Raw genomic sequence first — 9,595 nt, 5'->3', positions numbered from 1 at the left:
GGACACCGCAAGATCGAACCCAAAGCTAAGCACTTCTCCCATGGCAAGAACTACCAATCTAGTTGGCCAAACCAAACGGATAATTCGAAGAGACTTGCAAAGATAACCAATCATACATAAAAGAATTCAGAGAAGATTCAAATATTATTCATAGATAGACTTGATCATAAACCCACAATTCATCGGTCTCAACAAACACACCGCAAAAAGAAGATTACATCGAATAGATCTCCACAAGAGAGGGGGAGAACTTTGTATTGAGATTCAAAGAGAGAGAAGAAGCCATCTAGCTACTAACTATGGACCCGAAGGTCTCAGGTAAACTACTCACACTTCATTGGAGGGGCTAGGATGATGTAGAAGCCCTCCGTGATGATGGCCCTCTTCCGGCGGAGCTCCGGAACAGGCCCCAAGATGGGATCTCGTGGATACAGAAAATTGCGGCGGTGGAATTAGGTTTTTGGCTCTGTCTCTGATCGTTTGGGGGTACGTAGGTATATATAGGAGGAAGGAGTACGTCGGTGGAGCACCGAGGGGCCCACGAGGCAGGGGCGCGCGGCACCCTCGTGACCGCCTCTTTTGTTCCTTGGCGTAGGGTCCAAGTCTTCCTGGATCACGTTCGGTGAGAAAATCACGTTCCCGAAGGTTTTATTCCGTTTGGACTCCGTTTGATATTCCGTTTCTTCGAAACACTGAAATAGGCAAAAAAAACAGCAATTCTGGGCTGGGCCTCCGGTTAATAGGTTAGTCCCAAAAATAATATAAAAGTGGAAAATAAAGCCCAATATAGTCCAAAACAGTAGATAATATAGCATGAGCAATCAAAAATTATAGATACTGAGACATATCTAGCTATCACGCATTACACATATTACATCCACTGGGCATCAAAGTTCGCACCAGTGCAAATATAGGGAACAAAGCAGCATATAAACACCGCAGCAAAACAAGTCCAGAACTAAACCACTTCAGAAGAGTTCAAGAAACAATATCCTGGGTACCCATAATGCTGGCAAGATGCTTAGCAAGCTTATTAACTTTCTCTTGTTTGGCGCTTAAATCCTCCAGCGCTTGCTGTTGCACAGAAAGTACGCATCTGAATTCTGCAGGGACTTCCTCAGTCCTTCGGCTTCTTGCGCAGCACAGCTGACTGATGCCTTTCAGCTTGTAGCTGAGACTGAAGAAGCCGAAGTGATTCAGGCAGCGAGTTCGAAGAGCTTGTGCCAGCGGTACTGGCCAGTAACTCGAACACTACATCAACGCAGGACTGTGGGGTTTTCTCACTGTCTACAAGATCGTTTTTATCACCTTTCTTGGAGACCAACAGGGTTGTCTCACTATCTTGAACCTTATCTGCATTACTTTCTCTACCATTGCATAGTGGGGTGCTCTTCTCCAATATTCTGTTTGCATACTACAAGAGAAACAAGCAGACACATCACAGGTTTAGCTTGTAGTATACGAAACTCATTTTGGTAAACCGGTTCAGTAGTAAGGTGGACAGGATAACAGACTAAAACAAACATTATCTATGTACTATGTTCAGTGTATTGTCCATATCATTCTAGTTTATGTTCCCTAATCAAGATAGAGAGATAGTTCAACTCATATATTTTTAAGACACAGCAGCATAGACAGAATATAAGTGTGAGAAACTACACAGCATTGGCAGCACTTGTAATGTGCATCACATGAGAACATAACTGTTTATACAACTTAAACTGAAATCAACATAGAGCAAGAAGTTAGAACAGCAATCTAGTTAAAGAAATAGGTTTAAAACATACCTGTTGTGCCATTGGAGTTTCAATTGGATCCATCAAATTCGAAAGTAGATGGTATGAGTAAATACAGTGATGCAACAGCAAAGGAGTATGGACCATAGCTACGGAATCTGACCTGAGAACAGTTGCTCTTCTGCTTTAAACGTGGAGTTTGGGTTAGCTGTGGTGGTCTTCGTGCTTTGGGCACTGCAGTAGCTTTACAAACTGCTCGTGTGGGGGTACTCTGTGGTGGACATGGTGCTTTGTCAACTATAAGTGGGTTACTATCCGCTGGGGTTGCGGTTAGATGGGTTGTAGCTGGTTCTCTGCCCAACAGTGTAAGTGTGCAATCTGGAAGAGTCTCGATTATGTGTGGTGGGGCTAGTTTGTGGGCCAGTACAACCATGGTTCTATCTGCATTGATGGGTAGCACTGTCTTTTGTGAAGAATGGGTTTTTGCTCCCTTAGATACTGCCATCACCCCCTCCAATTCAAATGGCTGATAAACAAGAAATGAAATTGAACGTACAGACATTGTATGATAGACAGATGTGGTACTTCACATATATGTTGTCTAACCAAACAGGACAGCATGACACAATTTCACATATATGATGCCTAACTAAACAGGATAGCATGACACAGTTTCAGATATATGATGGATAACTTAACAGGATATAATGGCATAATTCAACATATGATGAGTACCTAAACAGGATGACATGACAAAACTATATGATGTCTTTCTAAAATAGGTTGGGATGAAATAATTCACATACATGTTGTCTAAGTATACAGGATGGCATGATATAATTGACATAATTGATTCATATACTAAGCAGCTGGCACTCGCATGTATGATCTCTAAACTAAGCAGATAGAATTCAATATTGTGCATATGATGTCTAAACTAAGCAATGCAAGACACCATATGCATCATATGAGAAATATAAACATTGCAACTTAGAGCATACACCTCAGGTGGGATATAGGACTGGTCATCTGTCTCTGAATCCTCCTCTGAGGAGCTCCCTGTAACCATCGAGATATATGCTTCAACAGGTACCATTGCCTGCTCTGAAGACCTTGTTTTCACTCCAGATTTTTCCATAACCGGCTCGAATGGCTGATACACATGAAGAGTAGTTCAATATACACAGATTGTCGACAAATGCAATATGTAATGAAAAAAAAGATGGCATGAGATAATTCACATATATGATGCGGCTCCATGGCGGTGCATAATTCACATATATGATAACTGGCTGAAAAACATGGCATTGCATAATTCACATATCTGATATAGAAAGCAAACAGGAGGCATTCACACAAAGCATGTCTAATCTAAGCAGATGGCATGGCAATGCAAGACACCATATGCATGATATGAGCAATATAACCCAGCCAAGTTAGAGCATGCACCTCGGGGGGGGGGGAATACGACTGGTCATCTCTCTCTAAATCCTCCTCTGAGGAGCTATCTATAACCAGCAAGAAATCTGCATCGACAGGTAGCACTGACTGCTCAGAAGACCTTGTTTTCACTCCAGATTTTCCCATGACCGACTCAAATGGCTGATGCACAGGAAGAGTAGATGAATGTATAAACATTGTTGACAAATGGAATACATTATGGAAAAAATATGGCACGATACAATTCACATATACGATGACTGGCTAAACAGGATGGCATTGCATGATTCACGTATATGATGCCTGGCTAAAGAAGATGGCATTGCATAATTCCCATATACTCCCTCCGTTCCTAAATATTTGTCTTTTTTAGAGATTTCAAATGGACTACCACATACGGATGTATATAGACATATTTTAGAGTGTAGATTCACTCATTTTGTTCCGTATGTAGTCACTTGTTGAAATCTCTAAAAAGACAAATATTTAGGAATGGTGGGAGTATGATATAGAAACCAAACAGGTGGCATTCACACAAAGCAAATCTAAACTAAGCTGATGACATATAAGATGTATAATGTAAGCAATGCAAGGCGCCATATGCATGATATGACCAACATCAGCATGCCAGGTTAGAGCAAACACCTCAGGTGGTAAACAGGCGTGGTCGGCTCCTTCTGAATCTCCATCTGAACAGTTATCTTCCTCTGGAATACAATCTGGAAATGCAGGAGGGGGGCACTTCGCCCACCATGGAGCGGCGTCTGCATGACATTATATTCGCACGCAACGGTCTTCTCTTTTTCTCTACATGTTCAGTACGATTGTGTACAATATCTGACATGCATAATAAAAAAATAGTTAGATTTTGTAAGGCCTAAGGGGTGCATGCAAAAATCAAGACTGATGGTAGCAAACGAGTGGATGGATCCAAAACTAATGATAGCAGGTAGATTATAGCTTCAGTTTAAAAAGATAGACAATGGATCATCTATTGTTTGTTGCCCACCCAACATGAACCACATAGAAGACCCCAGATGAACCAGATAGTAGACAGATACTATTCGTTGCTGGCTCGATATGAGACCCATGGGCAATTCAAAACTCAAGATTGAACAATAAAGTAGCAAGTAATAATAACCGATGTATAACGTAAGCAAACACGAAAGACTGCGACCTCTCTTCCGAAACTGTGTAGTCCTCAGGTTCATCTGCTCAGTCGATGATGGTAATGCAGTTGGCGTGGCTGCCGGCAACAGGGAAGATGATCTGAGGCGGCGAAAGGAAGTCTGCAGGGGGGATCTCTGCTGTAGTGAATGCTTCTGTCGATGGTGCACCTCAGGTGGGGTGGATGACGACACGGTAGGAGCAGGACATAACACACAGAGTTTTCTTTGACGCCTATTTGAAAATGAAGTAAATCTGTAAGGGCTCCTTAGAATTGGAGGATTCTATAAACGCATGGGACAGGAAAAACACAGGAATAGGATAGGAATGCACATGCAAAACAGAGCATTTGGAAACATAGGATTTCAGTCAACTTGGGTGTTTGGCTCACATGAATTGGAAGAACAGAGGAATGGAGAAACAAAGTGATGCGACAAGTGTACAACCTCTTTGGCATAGCCTTGTGGACCTCAGCATCATTGGGTTGGACGTGGAGGATGGTGATGATGCTGGTGTGACTGTCGGAGGCGGGGAAGAAGATCTGAGGCCTCTGGAAACGGCGCCGAGGGTACTGCTCCGCTGTGATGGACGTCGCCGTTGGAGCAGCTCCGCTAAGGTGTACGGCGACGAGGCTGAAGCATGACAAGACAGACAACGTTAATCTGAAGTGGGACCCTAATATCATCTGCAATAGATGATGTAAAATACATCACCAAAAAGTGCTAGATGTAAAACGCATCAGCCGCGCCACGGCCGCTCCGACAGATGCTGTAAGTACTGTTCACTCTGAACTTAACTGAGAAAAACTTCACAGTCGAAACTGAATTTTACTGTCGAAACTGATTGAACTAGTAACAGAGCATTGCAATAGATGTTTAGGGCGTTCGAGCACTAGTAGCAGAGAAGCAGTGATCTAAATCAGCAGACGCTCGAGCAGGGAACGCACTAGCAGAGAGCAAGTCGTGCAGTAGCACCGCGAGCGAGTGCTAAAGCAGCAACTCCTGTAGCTGCCGGAGGTCGTGCAGCAGCAGCAGCGCAAGCGAGAGCAAGAGCAGAGCAGCAGCACGAACGAAAGCAGGAGCAGTGCAGCAGCGCGACCGACAGCAAGAACAGAGCCGCAGCGCGAGCGAGAGCCGGAGCAGCTGCAGCTAGTGCCGTTGTGGAAGTCCGCCGAGGAAGCAACGACATGGGGGAGAGACGCCGTGGATGATGTGGCCGGCGACGGCGCCGTCGATGGAGCACACCATGTCTGCTCGTATCGAGCACCGGACAGCCCCTGAGATCGAATAAGAAGATACAACTGGCAGCGGTGAGTCCGAACCTCCTTGTGCGCCGAGTTGGTGCCTCGCTTCATCGGGAAGAAGTTGGTGAGGGGGTGCTGCGCTGTCGGTGGCAGTCAATGATTAGTGTCTGTAGCGAATTGAGAGGGTTGCGGCACTATGGGGATGGAGGTGGTGCGCATATACGAAGGCGAACGTGTCTAGGGCACTCAACTTGGAGTGGAGGACGAGGGCTGATCTGGCGGGACGACGAGATCGACAACGGATCCTCATCCAGTGCGGTGGATGAGGGACGGCGTGAGCTTGCGGTGGACGACGTAGTCGGGGAAGAGTCTCCGGCTGGGCGGTGGTCGGGAGGCCGACGGAGGAGCATGGGGTTTCGCGGGTTTTGGTGGCCTCGGTGTACGAATGGGGGCGAAGGGGGAGGGGGAGCCAAGCTTAGGGACGCGCTTGTCCGAAATGTAGGGTAAGTTACCAGCGTACCCCCACCGGTTTTGACACCGCGACGTGGAGCTTCATTTCCGGCTGAGGGGTAGAAGGGGGATTTCGCGTGTCTGGGCTGCGGGAGCGATTTCGGATGAGGAGGGAGTTCTCGCGCGCGTCCAAATTTCGGGATAACAAGGCGCGACGCGGGTTGAAGAAGCGGGAGTTTCAAAGCAGATGAGACAAAAGATACTCGAGCTTGAAAATTTCGGGATAACAAGGTGCGGATTCCTTGTTCGGCAGAACAAACTTAACGTGTAAAAAAAATTCATACAAGGCACAAGAGAGTCATGCCTCCTTTTACTATATTGCTATAGATGCCATTGAAAAAACTACAAGAAAAATGTAAAAGAAATCGGGAGAACAAGATTACCCTGCACAGTACCAAATCGATTCGCACTTCCCTCAACAACAACAAAAAACAAATCAATTCCCGCCAAAGAAAGAGTAATGTCCCTTTTTATATGATTACAAATGCCATGATCTCGAATTTCAATTTTTGAATCCACGTTATGTTGAATTCGAATATATCGTTAGTGACCTTGCGTTTATAATTGATGAGTCGTACATTTATCTTCATCATATATGAACATTTACTCCACCATGTGAAACATATATTACGTCTACCATATGGGACTAAATTTGAATCAATTTTCCTTATTTGAATACGATTGTTGTCAAGTTTATCAATAATTTAAAATATTATCTTTGATAAACAAAAACATACATATATAGCAGTAATCATATTTCACTATGAACTACATGTACCATATGCTCTCCAATTCAAATATTTGTATCCATTTTATGTTGAATTCAAATCATAGATAGTACATTATTGTCTAAGGTAGCGAGATGGTGGGATAATCTAAACCTGTTTTCATACGTATAATTTTTGGGCTGAATTGGGACAAGTTTTGGTATAAGCCTCTTGCAAAAACGAGATTCTCTCAACAAGGCCTCTGGTTCCGAGAGGAACGTGGTCACCTTTGTGTGTGCGAACGATATACGGGCCTCCCCCTGATTTTATTTACAGAGGCAACATAGAAACTTATTATGAGTTGCCCTGTTAATTTTGGGATTATTTCGGGTTCATTTGGCCTTTTTATACATTAATTGAGTTTCTGGACTTAATGTGCATAATCTAAATATGATTGCATGCACATGCTCGGTTGCACCAAGTGGTGATGAAAATCACATGTGTGTCCTTGGTGAATTTCTAGGTCCCATGGAAGAAATGAGAATGAAATTCAAACATCTGGGCGTCATGACTCGGCCGAGAACATCGAGAAACTTTGATTTTAAATTCATGTAAATCCAAAACTCGCCTGGAAATCATGAAACTTGGCATGGTGTCATGTTGTGGCAAAAAAATTGGGCCGATTTGGAAGCTCATGGTTCTAAGAGGGAATGTGCCACCTTTGAGTGTGAAACGATATACGCTGCCCCCCTTGAGTTTCTTAACAAAGGCAAGATAGAACTACATTAGTGCCCTGTAAAATTTTGGAATTATTCCGGGTTCGTTTGTCGTTTTTTATACATTAATTGAGTTTCTGGTCATTTAATGTGCATAAGTCAAATTTGAACTACAAGCACATGCTCGCGTGCACCAAAGTTGGTTGAAAAATCACATTTGTGTCCTCAGGTGAATTTCTAGGTCCCATGCAAGAAATGAGAATAAAATTAGAACATCTGGGCATCGTGGCTTGGCCAAGAACATTGAGAAACTTGGTTTTAAAATTCTTGTAAATCCAAAAACAGCGTCTGAAAATCATGAAACTTGGCCATGATGTCATGTCATGGTACTACCCATGTTGTGGTTAAAAAAATTGGTCCGAATAGAACAGATTTTATAAGCTTTTGCAAACCGAAAGCTTCTCTCAAGAAGGCTCGTGGTTTTGAGAGGGAACGTGCCACCTTTGAGTGCGAAACGATATACATTGTCCCCCTTGAGCTTTTTTACAAAGGCAACATAGAACTACATGAGTGGCCTGTTAAATTTTGGAATTATTCCGGCTTCGTTTGGCCTTATTTACACATTAATTGAGTTTTTGGTCATTTAATGTGCATAATTCAAATTTGAACTACAAGCACATGCTCCCGTGTACCAAAGTTTGTTGAAAAATCACATTTGTGTCCTCGGGTGAATTTCTACTCCCTCCTTCCATCTATATAGGTCCTAATGCGTTTTTCGAGGCTAACTTTGACCAAACGTTAGAGCAATAATATATGACATGCAACTTACACAAAGCATACCTTCAATTTTGTATGTCAAAGGAGCTTCCAATAATATAATTTTCATAGTATACATCTCATGTGCTATTAATCTTGTCAATAGTCAAAGGTTGTCTTGAAAAACACATTAGGCCCTATATAGATGGAAGGAGGGAGTAGGTCCCATGCAAAAAATGAGAATAAAATTCAAACATCTGGGCATCGTGGCTCGGTCGAGAACATTGAGAAACTTGGTTTTAAAATCATGAAACTTGGCATGGTGTCATGTCATGGTAGTACCATGCCGTGGTAAAAAAATTGGCCGAATAGGAACAAATTTTGGTATAAGCTTCTTGCAAATCGGAGCTTCTCTCAAGAAGGCTCGTGGTTCTGGGAGGGAACGTGTCACCTTTGTGTGCATAATTCAAATTTGAAATACAAGCACATGTTCCAGTGCACCAAAGTTGGTTGAAAAATCACATGTGTGTCCTCGGGTAAATTTCTAGGTTCCATGCAAGAAATGGGAATGAAATTCAAAATTCTGGGCGTCGTGGCTGGGTTGGAAACATTGAGAAACTTAGTTTTTTAATTCCTGTAAATCCAAAACACGCATGAAAATAATGAAACTTGGCTTGGTGCCATGACATGGCACCAACATGCTGTGGTAAATTTGCAGTCCGATTTGCGAAGGCGCACACATTAACAATCAACAAAGTCATTTTGGAACAAGTGCTGTCACGTTACAATCGGAAACACAAGTATTATTGAAACCGTGGGCGTTCTACTTACTAGTACCATTTACGTGCCGCCACGCGTCCCCATTTTTTATTAGCTAGGAGGCGCCGTGCAGGGTAGCTATTTGAGTACGAGAGGCGTGCGATCAGACCCCTGCGCGTGCTTATCGGGAGGAGAGCCCTTTGACCTCCATCTGCCGTCCACCTCTCTCCCAAGGTCTCCATTAATGGCACCCGAGCCTCTGTTTAATGGCGTGGCTATGTCTCACTCGACTGAGATTTAAGAGAGAAAAAAGAAAATCTGAAAGCACGGATCTTGATGTAAGATCCGACGGACCTATATAGCATCTACTGCGACTTATAGCAAGACTGATGAATATATAAGGACGATTAAAATTTTTTTGATCAAAGAAGGGCTTGCCCCTTCCGATTTTCATTACTGAAAACCACCACAATTCACAAGAAGTTCAGCACAACTCCAGCCTAACACGAAGGACTAAAAGCTACCAGATTGAAATCGCAACATCCCAAGAGGCCAACAAAG

The sequence above is a fragment of the Triticum urartu genome, chromosome 2 (genome assembly GCF_003073215.2).
Source record: "Triticum urartu cultivar G1812 chromosome 2, Tu2.1, whole genome shotgun sequence".
Lineage (NCBI taxonomy): Eukaryota > Viridiplantae > Streptophyta > Magnoliopsida > Poales > Poaceae > Triticum > Triticum urartu.
Note: the sequence above shows the minus strand (reverse complement) of the source record.